The 21,596-nt window shown below is 40.7% G+C and overlaps 1 long non-coding RNA gene across 1 annotated transcript; it reads left to right on the top strand.

Moving 5' to 3' along the window:
• The first annotated feature begins 382 nt into the window (after positions 1 to 382).
• On the top strand, positions 383 to 16,265 carry LOC117519561. The gene is made up of 3 exons (XR_004563344.1): positions 383 to 393; positions 4,944 to 4,946; positions 16,173 to 16,265. It is a non-coding gene; the product is annotated as an uncharacterized LOC117519561 (long non-coding RNA).
• Positions 16,266 to 21,596: the final 5,331 nt, after the last annotated feature.

The raw sequence follows: 21,596 nt of genomic DNA, 5'->3' as shown, positions 1-21,596 counted from the left end.
GACAGGCAGTCTGTTAGATCCAGACAGGATCTATCATGTCTGTTACATGTGTGTCTAGCAATCGGACTGACCAGGAAAACCCACTGATGTCAGAACACAGAATATGAACATACCAGGCAAACAATGCAACACACGGCAAGATAATAATAACAATAGCCTTTATTTAACCAGGTAGAATTCCACTGAGATCGAAACCTCTTTTACAAGGATGACCTGGCCAAGAAAGGCAGCGGCACATGTCATAGTGGACAGGTTAACATCAACATGAAAACGTTGGTGATGAATAAAATGCACTCATCTTGGTCATAATAACATTGCACATGATACAAAGTCCCAAGCAGATTTGGATTGAGAAACATAGGCATTGCACAAAAGAATCCCATTCACAATCTTGTAAAATAGACCGGAAGGTGTTAAAGGAGGTCAGTCCAGGCAGGTTCAGTTGGGATTAGATAACAACAACAGCTTGGGACTCTGGCGTGGGCAGACGCATCTCCTCCTCTCTCCCTTATCTCTGCTCCAACCTTCAAAGTCCCAACTTCACCAGACTGTGAATTCTTCAAACTATATTGGATTAACCATGGAATTAATCAGCTGGTCTCTGAATGCTATTGACACCATTTTTACTACAAGAAGATCAGGGACGGGGGACCCTGCGTGCCCAGATGGATCTTACCCTGCGGGCTATGTTCTCGACGCCTGGGAGATGTGGCGAGTTGCATGCTTTGCGCCATTCTGTGTAGAGGATGTTGAGGATTTATTTATATTTGGTTTCATAGTAGGAGGGCTGGTACTTATTGGCTTATGTGCTGCCCTGACCTACTGGAAAATTGGCAAGATGGCTGCCACTAGGCCACAACCCCTCACCTGTCCGTCATGATTAATGAGTCAGGCAAGGCAATGCATTCTCAGACTGCATTAACTCAGACGCAAATTGGATGGCATCTCGGAGCAAATGCGCACCTTGCAGATGAAGATGAAGATTTCAGAGACCGGGGAATATTCATAATTGGAATCTGGTTTGTTCATGTGAGACTGTAAAAGTGTTTTTTGCTGGTCAACCACAAACACAGCAGGCTTATCAGCCTCTGAAGGATTAAATGCCCAGTTTTCCTCCAGAAGAATGTCTATGGCCTTGGTGAACATTCGGTTGCCTGTTATCGTCTCTAACTCCCACATGGACAGAAAAACAACTGACTCACACAAGGACAAGAGACTGAAGCATGCTCCACAACGCCCCTACCCCCCTCCTGTCCCCATCCACCCCATCCCAGCCCCTGCTCACGCCACTCCATTCCCCCTCCGGGGACTGTGCAGTTTTAACTGCAGTAGACCCCTGTTCCCCCAAGCTAGCGGTGGTGCGACGACATGTTGCTGCGGCTACCACACACTCACATTGCCTCAATTTGGAAAACCGACTGTTTGAAGTTTAGTGCACATAAACAATGTCAAATGTATATGTGTTGTCTTGAATTCTGATGTGTGCCATTATTACAGTAAACAAGTAATAATTGTGGATTAATTGCTGTCTGTGGCAATTTGTTGTTGCACTTGTAATGACAATGACAATAAATCTCATTCATCCATCTCATCCATCCATCCATAATGTTCCAATCATAGGGAGCTGAAAAAATGAAGGCATTTTTTCCCGCTTCAGGACACACGGTACACGAAAACTTAACATGTCATTTGAACACAGATCATAACGGCTTTCAAATTTCTGAAGTAAACTGGGGAAATAGGTTGGAACCAGACCAATAAGAGTTTTGTAAACCAGAATCATCCAATGTGTATAGCACCTGTCAGACAAAGAGGGCATGCCCGCTTTGTCATACAACTCACAGTGGAGGGTGAGGCGGCTACAACCAGTGATAGGCTCGGGGAAGACACAAATGCAGGATGGGTTAGCAATGAACCAAACATGAGGAACGACCATGAGAGAGCAATCACAGATCAATGAGGAACCATTAGTGTACATGAATCCGGAAGCACAAGTGACAAGCAGCACAAGCAAATATGGAGCAGATGTCAAAATAAAAGTGTGAGGGATAACTAACACAGGAGAGAGTGTATATAGGGAGCACACAAGGAGTAAAGCACATGGAGAAAAACAATAGATAATTACCATAACATAATACAAGGAGAATATTACTCAGAGATAGAAACAGAAATAAGAATAAAACACCATGAATGTGAACCATAACAGTCAGGGAATCACAGCTTCACAGCAGAGTGGGATGGAAGGTGGGTTTCTGTGAGAGATTTGTATAAGATGTAATTGGTATTTTCTGAATGTTGTCAAAACACAGTTGCAAAATGACAATGTTAACATTGATTGATTTAATGCATCTGCTGGGTTTTGTCCTAATAATGACAGATAACGATGATTCTAGTAAGCTGTTATTTCAGTTATCGTAGTGACAGATCTGCAAGTTTCCAGGTTTCTTTTTGTTTTTGTAGATGTTGTGGAAACATAGCCGAGTGTGATGGGGATTTTAATAAGGCCACTGCAGATAGTCACCCCACTAACAGTATGATATAATGATATAGACTTGATATGGGCCTCCACTCCACACACTCCCACCACCACCAGACACATCTTGACCACTTGTCATGACTGGACCATGAAAAGGAGCCGTAACAGAGATAAACCACAATAAACAGGCTGTTCTCACTCTTTCAGGGTATTCTAGTAGAGGCTGAGTGTTAACCAATAGCAACCTAATTTTTCACCTTTTTTTTGCCAACTTATAGGTGGAGAGTTCTAACAAATATGATGCCATCTGAAAGTGTGTTCATTGTAAAATACTGTAAAAATAACAAGATATTATGGGTGTTTGTAATTTATAGCTATTACACTGCAAAAACTGTCGTCAAAATAAGACAAAAATATCAGAAATCCAGCCAAATTGTCTTGTATTAAGCAAAAAAAAATCTGCCAATGGGGTGAACATGAACTTGCACAAACAGTATGGCCACATAATATGTAACAGACACGCAAACACCCACAATATCTCTGTATTTGTTGAAGTTAGAACACCCCATTTCACTCCTACCTCCCCATTTCACATTCCAAACATGGCAAGGGTTCAGAAAAAAATATTATCCATTTGTGAGACAATGTCACCATTTGGTTTGTCTCTACCAATGATTTGAATTCATTTTCCAAACAACTCTGCCCTCCCCCCACCCCAACAAAGAAAAAAAGTCCTCCTCTGAGCTCAGAGAGCATTAAATCATATTTGGCCTGCAGTTCCCTTCTTTGCTGGCTTGTGTCATTCACCTGCTGTATCCCCCTTTTGGTACAAGCACGATGGGCTCCTTGCCAGCAGTTAGATCTCAGAGGGACTCATCCATATGGCCGACATGTTCCGAACCCATTACAGGTCCATTTAACACTTCTAATTGTTCAATATTTAACACTTTGTAAAAATGATTAGTTCAGATTATCTCATTGCTTTGTAATGTTGATCATATCTCAAAGCAATAGAAAATTTGCATTGAGTGTATCACTGCTACTGTGTAAGACAGCTGTCATGAGACTAATTTCATGACTTTTCTCTCATTTCCTTTTTGTAGGCCTGACAGACAGTGCTCATTTTCTTACACCATTTGTTTATTGCATATGTTCTACAGTATTTATTTTATTTGTTTTTTTCTTTTTATAAAATTTACTATATTCTAACTCTACTGATACTCTACCTCAGTTCATATTAAAGCTATTGTCCCTTTTGAAAACTGGCAATTTATTTGGTGTTGAAATCTATTTATTGTTAAGTACCTTTATTTATGTGGCATATCTAATTTTGTGGCAGGTAAAGTATTTATTTTTGGGTAATTCTATGGTAAATATAGTCAGTGCAAATTTATTTAAACAAATCAGAGCATCCTTGAAAAGACCTTTGTCATCTCCATACAGCGGCCCACCAAAGTGCTGAACAATGTGAAGAACTGATTACTGTTACAGAATGTCTATGACTATTGTGAAAGCAGAAACAGTCATCATCAACACACATGAGATTTTCCAGATGACATGAAGCAGGAAGCACATATGCAAGATTGGAAGTTCATTTTGGATTTGTTGGAAACTGAGAACTCACTTAAACCTCGGTCCAACTGAATAATGAGCCACGCACGGGTGTGTCAGCGATTATTCAAAGAATGATCCATGTTTTACGTTATCACATATCCGCTACTAAGGTGCCTCTCAGTACCTCACATGTGCCAGGTATCAGCCTCTAGTGAGCCATGCCTGACCTGTCATTTGAGCTGTGTCCAGCCTCGAATGGCTCGTGTCGCCGCATATGATCCACGTCAAGCCGCATTTGATCCATGTAGCACCATGTAACGTGATGTTGGTACACGTTTAGGCATGGGTTTGGTCCAAATCTCTAGCCCTCCCACACTCATATAGCCATCACTATTTCTCATAAACCAACATACATATGCCTCAGTGTAGGGGATCCTAGTAGAAGGCCAACGGGATGCCCAAAATTCACATGGCTGCATTGATGATACTTGTGAAATTTGGTGAAGGTCCACTTGACGGCATCAGTGGTTGCTAGCCAAGACCTTTGGCAGTCAGAGTGTACTGAATACAGCAATGAGAGGGTCTGCTAAATTTAAACAGTTTAAAGCCACCTTGAGACTTGCATGCACTGGCATGCAATATTGTGTGCCAATGAGTAAACTTGTAAACAGTGTGAGGCCCTGTGCGCAATGACATGATGACATGCAATGTTTGTGAATAGGTTTACGCAGAGTTTACACACTGTTTACGACTAGTTTACTCATTGGCAGGCATCAAATTTATGCAAGTGTCATCGTCACACTAGAGCACGAATTGCATGAATGCCGTATGAATTGACATTTGAATGACATTCATGCAGTTGATGCTGCATTTAAACTGCACTCAAATGCCTCGTACAGCATTCCTACAGCAGTCGGTACATTCGTTTGTCGGTAGTGCTGGAAAATATCCAAACTCCTGTACAAGTGAACATTCGGACGTCACTTGCATAATTCGACCTGCAGTCGAGCTGCATTCGAATTCCTCGGACAGCATTCGTGTGGCATTTAGGAAAATACACCAAACTCACACTGCCAGCACGAATGTAGAGAACAGGGACACTACTGTGGTGCGGCATTCGAACTGGGGAGTATCCGTACGGCGGTCGCACTGCTGTGTGACCGTTTCCTCCAATGGCATTCAAACTGGCATATAAACTGGCATCCAAAATGGCAACTCACCAGCAATTGGAGCAGCCTGATCGCATCGGCACGTCCCGATTGTGCCCCCGATGAGAGGGACCCCCTGCACTCTGCGTAGTCAACCTTGATTCGGGTGCTGCTACTCTCATTTGAGTCGGCTTTGTACCACATTCTGGGTATTCATATGGCATTCGTACAAGTCTGTCCCATATGAATATAGCTCGAATTCTGTTTTTTTTTTTTTTTTTTTTTCGCAATTTGTGTCATTCGTACAGCATTCGTGTTCTAATGTAACGGGGCCCTTAAGGTGGCTTTGGTAGTTAACTGCAAGCCACACTATGTGACATGGATGTATTTCACTAAGGTAAGACTCTAAATTTGAAGCATCCAGCCTGTATGATGTACTACAGAATTGTGGGATGAAACATCATCTTGTTACCATGACAACAAGGCAATGGAAGAAAAAGATTGTATTTGTTGACATGTCGTACAAAATCTGTCACAATAGAGAGAGCAAAACTCATTTATGATTGCAAATTGGACAGACTGCATGTTTCTGTGAAGGGTAACTACTTTTCAGCTGTTTCAAAAGACATTTTGTGTGCAGTTCTAAATTATTATTTTTTTCATGAAATGCTGGATGTGCACCTTGCCAGCACTTTTCTGCTCTAAAGAAACCAAAAGTAGAGCACAATCCTCCACCAAAACCCAATTCCACAAATTTTTACCATAGAAAATTTTCAAGGTCAGAGTCCTGTTAGAAGTGGCTATTCATAAGATAAATTAGATGCTATTATATTTCATAAGTATGTATTTAGTTCATGCACCAATGAAGTTGGAGGAGGTAATGTGTATGCCCAAGGGCCCAAACAAGGTTGTTTGTTTGTCTGGTTGTCTGTGTCAACAGCCCCCAATTTTTCATATATTATGAATTTTTACTGAGGATCCATGTCATTATAGGCAAGAACTGATTTAATTAAATTTTCAAAGTCAGAAAAAAATCTTGGAAAATTTAACAAATTGAGATATAATGCAAAATATACACCAAATGGGTTTTTTCAGTATTAAATTCAAATGTCCACAAAATACACAATCTGGATCAGATCCAGATCAAACTTTGTCAGGTGATAGTGAGTGCCAGTCTACACCTCACTTTCAAATATGAGCGTGAATGGAGCATGTTTGTTTAAGATAGAATGTCAAATATACATTAAATGGGGTTTTCAATGAAAAAATTAAATTGGCTACAAAATCTGTAATCTGGATCAGATCCGGATCAAACTTTCAGCCGACAGCTGAAAAATCATATAGTGTATACCTGGCTTTGTGGAGGTCTGTGTGTTGCATCTCTTCTTGCAGATGATGCAGTTGCAACTGCTTCTGCAGAATGTTGCCTCCATTGTGCATTCATATGGCAAATGTTTGGGACAAGAATCAACATCTCCATGTCTTAGTCCATGATACTGTGCTGGAAAGAAAACAAACAAACAAAAAAAAACTGATTTTGACTAGGACCATGTTGTTGCTGCAGCTGCACGTATGCAAGTATTTTGGGTTGGCATTGATGACTTAGAGAAATGGAATGAAACATAAAAGTAATTGGCAAATTAGGGAAATTTTTACAGTAATACTGTCATTGTTTTGTCTTTGTGAATAAAATGTGAAACTTCAAGCAATACATTCAATTTACCCATTGATTTATGTTGCAACTCTCATTTGTGGGTGTTGTGGAAAGTAACTTTGACAAGTTACTTTTTTAGTTACTTTTTCAGTTGCTTTATACAGGTGCTTTATGCAGTTACTTCATTAGCAGCTTTATGCAATTACTTTATTAGAATCTGCAGAAAACTTGCAACTAATAAGTAATGTAACTAATAAGGTAACGAGTAATCTAACTTGGTTACTCGTAAAATTGAGCAATCAGAAAAGTAACTAATCAGCAAAGTAACTAATAGTTACTTTTCTGAGTACTAAATCTTAAAAATAACCAAATTAGATTATGAGTAACTTTATTAATTACATTCAGCTGCCAACAAGGTGTTCGCAGCTGCTAATGAAGTAAATGTAAGAAGTAACTGTAAAATATAACTGTATAGACTAACTAATGAAGTAACTTTCCAAAGTTACTTTCCCCAACACTGGAAATTTTTATGTTGACCAACAGAATGAAAACATGGGTAAAACAGTCGAAACATGGAGTCTGAGCATCCTGACTTATTCATGACTTCCTTTTGAGGTGTTATGGGCATTTCCAACTCAGAGGAGAACCCGCAATACTTTGGAGGGACCATACATCCCATCTCAACACAATATTTGAATCTTCCAGGTCCTTCTCTGGGATTCCGTGTAGTTCAGTGGAAATGAGTGCCTAAACAAGCTATAACTACTGGCTGATGCAAAGGTGTAGCATTTAACTGTTTTCAGCAGGTTTAGCCAAATAAATAAATAAATGATCTCACCCCACTCTTTTTAAAAGCCTTGAGTATACTATATACATCAAATTATCATCATCAGTCAAAGTGTGAACTTTGTTTCAATATAGTGGAGAACAACTTGATATGGACAGTCTGTGGAAGTAAAAGGTTTTCTCTCTGCCAAAGATGTTCACAAGTCATTTTTTGCAAGTCCAAGTCTCAAATCTTTGACTGAATCCAATGGACGTTGACTTTGTTAGACCTTTACTTTGGAGACCAAACATTCAACACAGTCAAAACTATTCTAGTTTTTAATCCTTTGAAATCTTTTCAATAATTTGCATCTTTTTTTTTTTTTTCTTACTGAAATTGGGGCAACTGTACAAACTGAAAATGACTTTTGTCGCTATTTTTGCTGTTTTTACGCAATAAGCCAGAACATTCAGTCAGAGATAGCCCAAACTATACCTTTTTGGAGTCATTATGACCAGACAAATAATGTGGTATAATTTTCAGTGTGATTGGAGCATTTTTAAATTTTGACCTCTGTGTAATTCTTCATTGACCCCTAATTGGTTATAGCTGCCACCCTGGGATGGCTGTCATATATTTTTGTGTAGGCCAAGGTACACTGAGGCTGGATTCTAAGTGTCGTTTCATCACCCTAAGTGGTACTGATTTATGTCAAAAATTGATGAGTGTCTCATGGACTAGAGGACAAAACCACATTTAAGCTGCATCAGAGTATATGTAAGTTGCGCCGGACAATAAGTTGCACATTTTTATGTGTTATGAGCTCTGTCATTTGGCATTTTTGTGCACCAATTTTAGTGTTGTTTTTTTATTATTATTACTGCCATTTATTCTGCATGGTTGGAGTTTATTTTGGTTTAAAGTAAGCTTTAGTTTTGATTATTGTGAAAGTTCACTATAAATTGTCATAATAATTATGATGATTAATAACACACTTGTGAATTTTCGGTATAAAGGCACACCAGAGCATAAGTCACAGGGCCTCCCAAACTAATAATAAGACCTGACTTATACTCCGGACAATATGGTATGTGTGACTCGAGTCCAAGTCTAAAACTTATTCATTTTCTAATATGAATTGTCAGACACGAGGCTGCCTCCATCTGGTCTCAATAGCTGGTTTGTCCTTCATTCAGAGGAAGTGGTGCCCTAAATGTCAGAGAAGGGGGCTTATGATGGGAGTGCTATGCAGAGTTCAATTCTCCGGTCAGATGGAAAACTCACTGAGTGCCCTTGAGCAATTATATTATTCACCATACCTCTTGAGTACCTTGCACGACATCTGTGTGAATGGATGAGAGTGAAACATCACTGCCAAGTGCTTTGAGCATGTGCATCAGATGGAAAAGTGCTATGTGAAAGCATTTAATTTACCATTCAAACAATTTTAAATTCATAATAATCTTGATCATGCTTTTTGTGTGTGCATCAGACTTTTGAAATGAGAAGCTATTTTCAGTAGCCAGTAAAAAGCATTAGATGGCAAAGCAGACAGACAAAGCGAAAGGAGGCTTGCCAGTCTTTACTAAAGTTTTGAATGTTTTTTTTTTTTTCAATAGATGTTGCACTAGTGTCACATTTCAGGAAGTAAACAAAGCTTCCCTCATCAGCCCTCCTCCATCTTTTGCATCAAGCAGAAGAAATGCCAGTTGGAGCATTTTAACAAGTCTAAGGGCCCCTTCACACATAGTACAAATAACTACAAATCAGGGCGAATCATGGTAGAACAGCTCGTATGAGTGAACCATGAAAACATCGAGCCGACGGGCAGGTGAGAACAATCCCGCTGCGACGGTTTCATGCACGTGACGGAGTCGTGCAAGCAGGAACACAGCGAGCAGTTGGGATGTGGTGCACCACATCGCGGCACTGATGTGGAGAAAAATAAAATAAAAACCAGCTATATAATTACTCAATATCACTGGGTTGAATAATCCTGTTTAATTAAAAAACAAATGCCACTCACGGGATTCAAACCTGCAATTTACAAAAGCTCTGATTACCATACGGAAACTTTACCATTGCGCTACAATCACTGGCTTATAACAAGAGCATGAAATGGCTAAAATAACAAGCAGATAAATGTAGGAGAAAAAAGCTTCTTGATAATTGACCAAACGGCATTTGTTATGATGTATTTCTGCTGATATATAAATGGACTGCATTTATATAGCACTTTTCCATCTGCATCATGATGTTCAAAGCACTTTACACATCAATGCCTCACATTCACCCTGATGTCAGACTGCTGCCATGCAAGGCGCCCACTACACACTGGGAGCAACTTGGGGATTATGGACCTTGCCCAAGGGCCCTTAGTGATTTTCTGGTCAGACTGGGATTTGAACCGAGCATCCTCTTTTCTCAAGCCCAGTGCTTAACCACTAGACCATCACCTCCCCTAACGTGACTGAAAGTGGCATATTTGTTGCACTGTTGGCTTGTCATATGGTCCTGTAATGCCCTGCTCACAGGACACGCGTGTTGGACCGGGACCGAGTCATGTCCGACATGCATGTCCTGTCAGATAGACGTGACATTCAGATCACCTGCTGTGTGTCCATGTGAATTGACGGTCCATTTATCCAGCCCGTCCCAAAAGCGCTATATGTTTTTATGTATTTCCACGTGAGGACAGCAAGTACACACACGCACGTATCTGTCAAAACACCATACATGTTCTGCAGCTGTGACGTCCAGGACCAGAGATGTCTCAACAGCTGATGGCAGCCAGCCATGCCCCCGTACGTTCAGCGTACAGACAAAGGTGTCACTCTCTGATCAGATGAGAGGCGCCTCGCCTGTGGAGGATGAACCATATGCACGCCATGTGTTGGGTGGAGCGGAGAGCACGCAAAACAAACACACATACACACACGTGTTGTGGGGAGCTGACACTCTAGCATGCCAGATGTGTATTGGGCAACTCCACAGTCGTAGGGGCACTTAGACAAGTTTCACCACCAGCTTGAAAGTGATCGTCTGCTGACTGTTTTCGTAGCGCAAATGGCCACACATTTTCTAAGTGCCAAGTGAGCGGTGTTAGATGATTGTGTGTGTAACCCGGAATATATATATATATATATATATATATATATATATATATATATATATACAGTAGTGTTCAGAATAATAGTAGTGCTATGTGACTAAAAAGATTAATCCAGGTTTTGAGTTTATTTCTTATTGTTACATGGGAAACAAGGTACCAGTAGATTCAGTAGATTCTCACAAATCCAACAAGACCAAGCATTCATGATATGCACACTCTTAAGGCTATGAAATTTGGCTGTTTGTATAAAAAAGTAGAAAAGGGGGTGTTCACAATAATAGTAGTGTGGCATTCAGTCAGTGAGTTCATCAGTTTTGTGGAACATACAGGTGTGAATCAGGTGTCTCCTATGTAAGGATGAAGCCAGCACCTGTTGAACATGCTTTTCTCTTTGAAAGCCTGAGGAAAATGGGACGTTCAAGACATTGTTCAGAAGAACAGCATAGTTTGATTAAAAAGTTGATTGGAGAGGGGAAAACTTATATGCAGGTGCAAAAAATTATAGGCTGTTCATCTACAATGATCTCCAATGCTTTAAAATGGACAAAAAAACAGAGATGTGTGGAAGAAAATGGAAAACAACCATCAAAATAGATAGAAGAATAATCAGAATGGCAAAGGCTCACCCATTGATCAGCTCCAGGATGATCAAAGACAGTCTGGAGTTACCTGTAAGTGCTGTGACAGTTAGAAGACACCTATGTGAAGCTAATTTATTTGCAAGAATCCCCCACAGAGTCCCTCTGTTAAATAAAAGACATGTGCAGAAGAGGTTACAATTTGCCAAAGAACACATCAACTGGCCTAAAGAGAAATGGAGGAATATTTAGTGGACTGATGAGAGTAAAATTGTTCTTTTTGGGTCCAAGGGCCACAGACAGTTTGTGAGATGACCCCCAAACTCTGAATTCAAGCCACAGTTCACAGTGAAGACAGTTAAGCATGGTGGTGCAAGCATCATGATATGGGCATGTTTCTCCTACTATGGTGTTGGGTCTATATATCGCATACCAGGTATCATGGATCAGTTTGGATATGTCAAAATACTTGAAGAGGTCATGTTGCCTTATGCTGAAGAGGACATGCCCTTGAAATGGGTGTTTCAACAAGACAATGACCCAAAGCACACTAGTAAACCAGCAAAATTCTTGGTTCCAGACCAACAACAATTAATGCCTCGCAGATGTGAAGAAATCATGAAAAACTGTGGTTATACAACTAAATACTAGTTTGGTGATTCACAGGATTGCTAAAAAAGCAGCTTGAACATAATAGTTTTGAGTTTGTAGCGTCAACAGCAGATGCTGCTATTATTGTGAACACCCCTTTTCTACTTTTTTTTTTTTTACTAATAGCCCAATTTCATAGCCTTAAGACTGTGCATATCATGAATGCTTGGTCTTGTTTGTTTGTTGTGAGAATCTACTGAATCTACTGGTACCTTGTTTCCCATGTAACAATAAGAAATATACTCAAAACCTGGATTAATCTTTTTAGTCACATAGCACTACTAATATTCTGAACACTGCTGTGTGTGTGTATATTTATATATATATATATATAATCTGTTATGGTTGTTCATTTGAGTTTGGTATCAAATGCACCTCTCTGGAGCTGCTCCAGATGTGGTTTTGATCATCTTGTCCTTCAGGTCATAGCATGTCTGTAATCTTTCATCATCCACAAACCTGAATAGATCCTGGTTAACTGAATAATCACTGTGGTTGTATGAGCGGCTAGCACTGCACTACAGTCATACATCACCTGTCATTTCTACACAAAGCAAAACAATGCTCACTGTACTCAGGATGTTTTCATATCCCCTTGCTTTGCTAGAGCAAAGTCTGTGTTGCATCACTTTCTGCATTGCAGCTTCCATCACATTATTTTGTCATTTTCCCTGTGCCAATTGCAACATAAACATTGACAGTCATGCATTTGAGTTGAAAAATAGCATTTAGATTTAAAGCAATTATGACTGCAGAAATGTGTCTTGTTCTGTGGATGCATAAGGAATGTATGTGCTGCTTAGTTTTTTTATGGTAGTGTTAGTGTATATATGGTATGGTATATAACACAACATTACGTTATACAGTAGATTTAACAAGAAGTACCACATTATGACACACTCGTCAACATCATACTGTAGACCTGTAAAAGTACCTTTGGTATTGTTGCCGTTAAATTTGTGAAGTATATGGATTTGTTTCAGCATCCTAAAGATATGTATTGCATCCTCAAAATGATAAAAGCATTCTATTAAGAGGAAACCTAACTCACTCACTTCTCATTTTTTTCTTAATCAGCCCAATAAGTCTTTAAGTGCATGTTCTTGCATTAAGGACATGCTGAGCACATCTAGCAACCCTACCATAAGACCACATTCAGAGGACCATCCATTGAGTGCAATTATTAGAGCATGTGGAGTGAATAAGTGTATTATGGTCCGTCATGCTTTTTACAGTACAGTCACGTCTTTAAAATGACATTATTTTCCACAAGTATTAACAAGATTCATGAATTTTTAATGTTGACCTCTGTGTGCCTTGTCATTGTGTGTCTGAAGACAGTCCAGGTGGAACACCGAGATGAGCTTACCACCAAGATGCTAATTTCTGTTCAGAAAAAAAAGGTTGTCATCCAGCTTTTGTTCATCCTGTGTGGGGAAGATATATTGAGAAGTTACACATGCATATTTTGGAAATTTCATTTAGTTACATCAAACATTTTGGCCAAGCAGTTTGTGTGCTTGTTTTCAGAGCAGAATGTTAATGGTTCAAGGCCACCCATGCTCACTTTCCATGGAATTTGCAGGAAAGGTACCTGCTGTCAAACCTGTACAAAATCAAGTTGCACATCTGAGATGGATCTGCTGTGGTGACCCTGAGTGGAAAAAGGGCGAAACCAAAGTGGTTGAGAAAGGCATTTATTTTGTTTGGATCTGCCACATCAACTTTATCCAAGTTGAATACTTCTATTAGAAATTGCTGCAGTGGATCATCCATCTTGACAACACCATGTCCCCTGCATCTTCCTTTGTCATGTCAACCACCTGCATGTCCTCCCTCAATGATTTATGAATCTCTGTTCTGTTCTTTCTCCAGATATACCCCATAGACTTAGTCTGTCCAACATCTCAGTCTCAACTCTCTCATTTTGCGTTCAAACTGTCCAAATTATTGATCCTGCCCATCCTTGTCATTCCCAATGATTTATGCCTCTTCTAGGTCCACCACCTTTATCTCAGTGCAACTGCTTTCAAGCCCATTCATAAGCCTACAAACTTGATTTACTAAGTTTGAAATTGTGTGGGCAATTCAATATTTTGCACATTGGGTTGAAAATAGTTTTGCAAGTGGGTTACCAAGAGTAAATATGAAATTGAAAGTCTCATCTTCATGAGACTTTATATGGCAACCACTAACGATAGATGGCAACTGATACTTTAATGATATAGTTTAGCAATATTAATGCTTAATGACACTTTCACAGGACCCAACAGGGAGAACTGGTGAGGACCCAAAAAATGCACAGAGCCAATGAGCAGAATGAATGAAGTAACAGGTTTATTGTCCAATGAACAGATAAGCTATGGATGTTGTTATGAATGGCATGGAGGAGGTCACAGAAGGAGTGGATGGTATTGAGTAGAACTAGGTGGACCAGTGGAGCTGGTGGGCTGCTGCAGACCTGGAAGGAACCAAAAGCAAAGTATCAAAATAAGGAACACAGGGGTCAATGGAATGGAAATAGTTAAACTCGTGAAATCAGGAATCAAGAGGCCAACTGTACCACACAGAGCATGGAATTATCTGGTGGCGTCCTCCTGCTCAGCCAGGCCTTAAGAAGTAGCCAGTGATGACTGACAGGTGTGCTGCAGCTGCAGGTGTGTCTCATAATCAGCTCCACTGAAGGGAAAGAGAAAAACACATGGGCAAAGAGCACAGACCACCACCTCAAACCACAACACCAATGCTTCTGAATAGTTTTGGGGTGTGTGAAGGATACTGAACAAATATTGCTTCAGAGTGGCCAACATGGGGGGGGGGGGGGTCCCCCACTAATGTCTAAAATCAATAATGGCCTAATCCTGTGAAAACATGTAATAAATTATTGGTTTTGTCAAACAAAATATAAGAAAATATATATAATATGCCCCATTTCCATTCTTATGTTAATTCATTGTAGCCAGAGATGTGGAAAGGAAATCTGGAAAGGTTGATGCCATTTTGTTCAAGTATATTAAGGTTTTCTGATCAGAACAATGTTGGTTTCAAATCATATTTTCTCATAGGATAAATTTAATGGAGCTACTTTGACAATTAAAAAAAAAAAACCTTGAAATTTCAAAACATCCACTTTTGCAGCTATTTTGACTTTTCAAACTTCAGGCAACCTAAAACCATTTTCATACTGCGGACCCCATGAATGTATCCCTGGAAAAATTAAATTATTACTCTAATAAGAGCTGTAGCTCAGCGAGGTCATTGTTTCCTGAGCAGCTGCAATATTTTTCATCAGTCAATGGTTAATTAAAGAGGTCGCACTTTAAGTAGGTGTGTTGAGCAACTATTAAGCAAATTGAAGATTTTACACTTTGGCATAATGATACACTTTCAGGAGTCAATAATTTGTTCAGAACAGTGGAAACTAGTTGATGTATGTATATGGAAACATTTGCTTACTGTGTTTCACTTTTTTATGTTGACATGACATGACAGGACACATCGCTCCCATTGCATATGAAACTTGTGATATTAGATAAATGCATGTAAGCATCTTTATTGAATATGCATTCTGTGATATACTCTCATTGAATGCACAAATTGCATTAGCTTTGCCCGAAGTCCATGACCTTGTTGATGGATGTGGCTGGCTAAGTCTATTTAATCATTGTAATCATCATGATGGAAAATTTACTAACTAGACCTGGCAGTGCTGCAATGGCATATGTTCAAATGCACACACACACACACACACACACACACACATATATATACACACACACAACTAGGCATGCATGTTTAAAGTTTATTATATTTCAATAGAGACATTGGACATTGATATACAGCACATCACAGTGATAGGACCCGAAAGATGGTGAACTATGTCTGGGCAGGGTGAAGCCAGAGGAAACTCTGGTGGAGGCCCGCAGCAGTCCTGACGTGCAAATCGGACATCCAACCTGGGTATAGGGGCGAAAGACTAATCGAACCATCTAGTCGCTGGTTCCCTCCAAAGTTTCCCTCAGGACCCCTGGCCCTCCCCACTCACAGTTTTATTTGGTAAAGCAAATGACTGGAGACCTTGAGGCCAAAATGATCTCAACCTACTCTCAAACTTTAAATGGGTAAGAAGCCCGGCTCACTGGCTTGGAACCAGGTGTGGAATGTGAGCCGCCTAGTGGACCACTTTTGGTATGCAGAACTGGTGCTGCGGGATGAACCGAATGCCGGGTTAAGGCACCCAACGCCGACGCTCATCAGACCCCAGAAAAGGTGTTGGTCGATATAGACAGCAGGACGGTGGCCATGGAAGTTGGAATCCGCTAAGGAGTGTTTAACAACTCACCTGCCAAATGAACTAGCCCTGAAAAGGGATGGTGCTGGAGCACTGCACCCATACACAGCTGTCGCCGGCGACAGGGGCCGCGAGGAGTAGGAGGGTCGCTGCAGTGTGCACGGAAGCCCAGGGCGCGGGCCTGGGTGTATCCGCCGTGGGTGCAGATCTTGATGGTAGTCGTAGGTGGTAGAATCAGGTCATATGCAAGTGATTCACACCAGGTTCTCCACAAAACATGAGGTGTGAGGAAGGAGAGGGGTGGCCGCGCATCTGGCCGCACCCCAGTCCAGTCACGAGCGGCTCTGCTCACCGGGCCCCGGGGCCCAGCTATCAGGGGCCAACCGAAAATCCATGGCGCTTTGGTATCTCTTCATCTAGGAAGGATTCTGACTTAGATGCTTTCAGTCATAATCCCACAGATGGCAGCTTCGCACCATTGGCTCCTCAGCCAAGCACATACACCAAATGTCTGAATCTGTGGTTCCTCTCATACTGAGCAGGATTACTATTGAAACAACAAATCATCAGTAGTGTAAAACTAACCTGTACCACAATTAACGAACAGCTACTTTGCATATAATCACTGATGCTTGTGCATGTTTTTTATCGGTGTGATGGAACTGTAGTGCCTGTAGGAAACCCATGCAAACTCCACACAGAAAATGCGGTGACTGTTGAAAGTGAGATAAAGAATAATTCAGCAACTATGTAGCATTTTTAAATAACACTGGTGTAGGCAAGTTCTACTGGCTTCTTCTTGATGGTGCTGCCACAACACATCCAGCATGAATCATGTTAATTTGGCACAAGCTTTAGACCTGATGCCCTTCTTGAAGTAATTCCACATTATATGGAGTACAAGCATAGATGGTCTTGAATGGGAAATCTTCTGCTTTGGAAAAAAGCTCAATAAAGGCTTTCTCACTACACTGTTTCAAATAGCATGTGAACATAACTGCATTGTGTGGAAAATAGCAATGACACTAACCTTGTGCTTTGTCATGCTATGCATTGCTTTGGGCTACTTTGCGCCACTTTGGAAGATAGGATCCCTCAAGGTGCTTTCATTTAGGGCAGTTCTCCATCATCTTGAGTCACACTTATCCAAAATGACCCAACAAGGATAGCTTTTAATGAAACTGCCAAATAGCCAGACAGACCAGTTTCTCAAAATAGATTTTCTTGGGAAAATATTACTATTCCAGCAACAGATCTCTTGAAGTGCATGAAGTGAAAACGGTTCAAGAAGTGTGTGAATTGCAGCCTGCAAATTGATTACAATGAGTTTGCACATCAAATGAGCTAAAAATTACAATATCATGTTGCCTTGTCGTTAGTTACTGTTTTCAGTTATGGTTTTGCTTTGGTCTCCTTTAGGAGAACATTAATTAGAAGTCCATTAATTGTAGGATCTTTGAGATTGCTGATTTCTTGCTGGGTTGATGTGCTCTACTACAAGACACTGATTTACCCGATCATCCCCATGGAAATATGAGTCTAAGATGCAGAGGTTTGCTTTGGGGCTTGATTTATGAATGTCACAATTTTTTTCAGCATGTATGTATGAATTCTGAAGACGGCATTAAACCAGAAGGTCATGAGTGAGCAAAGATATTAATTGATGACAAACATGGACCAAGTAAGGCTATTGAAAGACTGATTTTCAGAAATATTGTTTATCCCAGGAGTCACTGTTTTTGTGTTCAGAACTAGAAAAAATGTATGTGTAATTTATTTCAGTTGCTCTTGCATGAACAATTTTTTTTACAGTAATCACACTTATACCAAAGAGCTTAGCTCATTCAGGGTGTTGTTCATACATATATTTGTTTTACAGAGACTTTATTTTTGCCACTGAACATTGTGCAAGAATTTACATTAATAATGTTATACAGAAGATCTTACAGGATATGTTTTGATGGCTAATGTAGCAACATGTTGTTCATGGTTTATTTGTAGGCTTGCAATGTTGAGATAAGTACATGTTCAAATGCATGCTATTCATTCGGGCTGGTGTTTGTTTTATTTTTGAATTATATTTTAAATAAAGATGAAGACATTTTCTACTATTCACTGTTATTGTTCAGAGGTTTTTCCTACTAAAACCCAACTGATTTTCTAACTACCAGCCTTCTGAAAATAAGGTGGGCGCCGGAATTTCTTAAGGTATGACAAAATCAAGAAAGTAGCCTTAATTAGACTCTGAGGCTTACCAGGGGGTAATTGCTTCTACTGTTATGTGTTCCTATTTATCTTTGTTTCTTCTGTCCTCTCTCTGTCCATCTTTTTTCATTTGTAAGTCTTTTGTTTCTACTTACCACCCAAGTGACATGCTTATATGAAGTTTAGGCATGGTTAGGCAGAAGCAGAGCAGAAGGAATGGGGAGATGGCAGAGAGGTGAGAGGTTGAGAAAATCACTGACGGGAAACAGAGATGGAATAAGTAAAAGGACAAATAGGTAAGACGGGGAGAGATTGTCTGGAGTGGAGGAGGAGCAAGGGGGTGGGCCCAGGAGATAGAAAGTTCAGACTCTGCTTGCTTTCACCGAAATGCCACAACTGTTAAAAAGATTTTTTTTAAAGCATCAATCACAGCTGAGGTGCTCCTCCAAGAATTGACACAGAGATTGGGAAATGAGACCTTGGCATTGAACTGCAGAGGTAATCACTATTGCACGCTTCAGGTCACCTCGCTGGTTGTACAGAGGAGGAAGACCTGAGAAAACCAAAACACAAAGGTGCAAAGGGGACGTGCTGATGCTTTTTGATTGAAACTGCCACAGATATCCTTTATGTGAAGTGTAGCTTCTAAAGCAGTGCTGAATTGTCAACCTTTACACTTTTAACAAGGCATCCTGGCATTTTGGTACCTCATCGCTGCCATGTAATAATTTGACTTGCTCGCTTGACATTGTGACGTCATTGGCAGGAGAGGTCCAATTCATTTATTTACCCCAAGGAGAACAGAAATGAATGCATAAAACTACATTTCAGCATCTGAATAAGTTCCTGAGATATGGGCATTCAGGTACTTTTGAGGATGACTTCTGATTTAACCTTGATGTAATCTGTGTTGTGAGAGGGCGATCCATACCAAGTTTGATTGAAGTTGTTGAGTTTTGAAGATTTTGCTGTGAACAGTAGACAATGACTTCTGACTGGACCCTCATGTTTGACCTATGACTTTCAGTTTACCCACCAACACTGAACTTGGTAATTTTTTTGTATTTTTATGTTCTCACTGCAGACAGTCAAGCAAATAAACAGACAGACAAGACAAGACATACACACACAGATTTGTAAAAAAAAAAAAATCCAAAATGTTCTGTCGCGAAAGGCTAAACGGAGTGATAATTACTCCCTAAATGTATTGATTCTCCTCTGCTGCCACCAATGCTTTCTTCTGTTTCCTGCAAACCAATTCATGGTGTTTGATTAATCCTGCTACGAAACAAGGAGCATAACATAACACATTACCTACTGAGCAGGAGTAACCATATTAAAAGCTCCTTGATTAAGTGTTTTCATAAAATTTCCTTCACTGTGACACCAACAGGCTACATATGTTGTGAAAGTGTAGTGACACGGACCCACAACAGGGGGCGCAAATGAACGGTCAATAGATGAGCCAAAAAAGTAACAATTTAATGTTGTGAAGGTGCACAACGAATATACAGACAATCTCAGAATTTGATAACAGTCAATCCACAAAGGTGACGTGTGGGCAGGCTCGAGGATAGAAGACGTCTGTCCTGAGAAGAGCCGGAACCACACGATTTCCGCCGCCACCGAACCTGGTGAATACTGGAGCCGCCAAGTCCCGAATTCCCAGGTGAGCACCGTCCCCGACTGTCGGATCTGGTACTGCTGGCGAAGAGCAAAAACAGTCAAGTGTGGGTGTGTGTACGCCCCGTAACAACAACGGTGGGAATGCCACCTCCACCTCTAATACACACTCGTGCAGCGTCTGTGTAACCACTTATCTGACGGGACATAGGACGAAACAGTCGCGACCCACGCCGGTCCTCTGGTTGACAGCTGCAACACAATAGCTCTTGGAATCAATCAATACAGGCAGAGAAAGTTACCTCCATAGAAGTACGATATCTCGGCGATGAGGTGGAGATGACATCTGGGTTTTATGGAGTGAGATGATGAAGAATGAGTGACAGCTGTCAGGAAATAATGAGTGACAGCTGTCACTCCCGGCTGTGTCCGTGGCGGCAGCGCCCTCTCGTGCCTGAAGCCCGCACTTCAGGCAGGGCGCCCTCTGGTGGTGGGCCAGCAGTACCTCCTCTTCTGGCGGCCCACACAACAACATAGGCTTATAGTATGTGGAACAGATACCATGGATGGTTCTTCAAAAATGATCACTTGTTCAGTTCCATTTTTCTTCTGTTACTTTTCCTCAATTTAGTTTCAAAGTCTACCCATTTATGCAGATATTTTCATTTGCAGGACATTATCAAAATTCAAGTTTTTCATGATTTATTTATTAAGTTGAGAGTGGCACAGTGGCTTAGTGGTTAGCACTGCTGCCTCACAACAAAAGGTCCTGGGATCGCTTCCCACCTTGTCCTTCCTGTGTGCAGTTCACATGGTTGTCTGCGTTCACTCTGGTTTCCTGACATCCAAATCAAATTCACATATTTATTAACAGGTGAACTGCATATATATGAATGGATATAATTGCAAAGCTTAATATTTTGACTTCTTGAACTTTTCCAGGTTGCACAAGTCCTGATCTCATTCTTGGACATCAGCTGCCCGTTGGTTTCCTGATCCCTGATCCCTCCATCTCTCTTTTCCCGTGAAAAATATTTAGCAGAGGCATCAGTCACCATTTTAACAACCCTGCCAATGCTCTGCGTGTGGCAAGGCCAGTTAGGAACATCAAGGGAGTATCGATGAAGTGCTTAGGGACGAGGTGAGAGGTACCTCTGATACATCTTCTGATCAGGTCACAAATGCTTGAACCATCACTTTTGGTATCAGGAGTCCCTCATCTTGGTATTTGGGCCCTACTCTACCTTGATGGCTAGGATTCTTTCCTCCCCCTCAATCCTGTCCTCCTTATCCTCAGAGCACAGCTGTGTTTGGACGATGGCATCACTGTGGGCATACCAATCAGATTTCCTCCTCGCAGTTGGCATCACAGCATCTAATACATCCTTGAGGCAGTCCAGCTGAAACAGAATGTGCCTAAGCCCCTCGATCCAAGAGAGCTTCATGTTGAACCAACATGGAAAATACACTCCAATGATGAATTTCACAATCAATTGCAGATTATTCAGGTTCTTTCCTTTAAGTCCCTACTTTGACAC

This window comes from Thalassophryne amazonica, chromosome 10 (genome assembly GCF_902500255.1).
Source record: "Thalassophryne amazonica chromosome 10, fThaAma1.1, whole genome shotgun sequence".
Taxonomy (NCBI): Eukaryota; Metazoa; Chordata; class Actinopteri; order Batrachoidiformes; family Batrachoididae; genus Thalassophryne; species Thalassophryne amazonica.
This window is presented reverse-complemented; position numbering and strand designations above follow the sequence as displayed.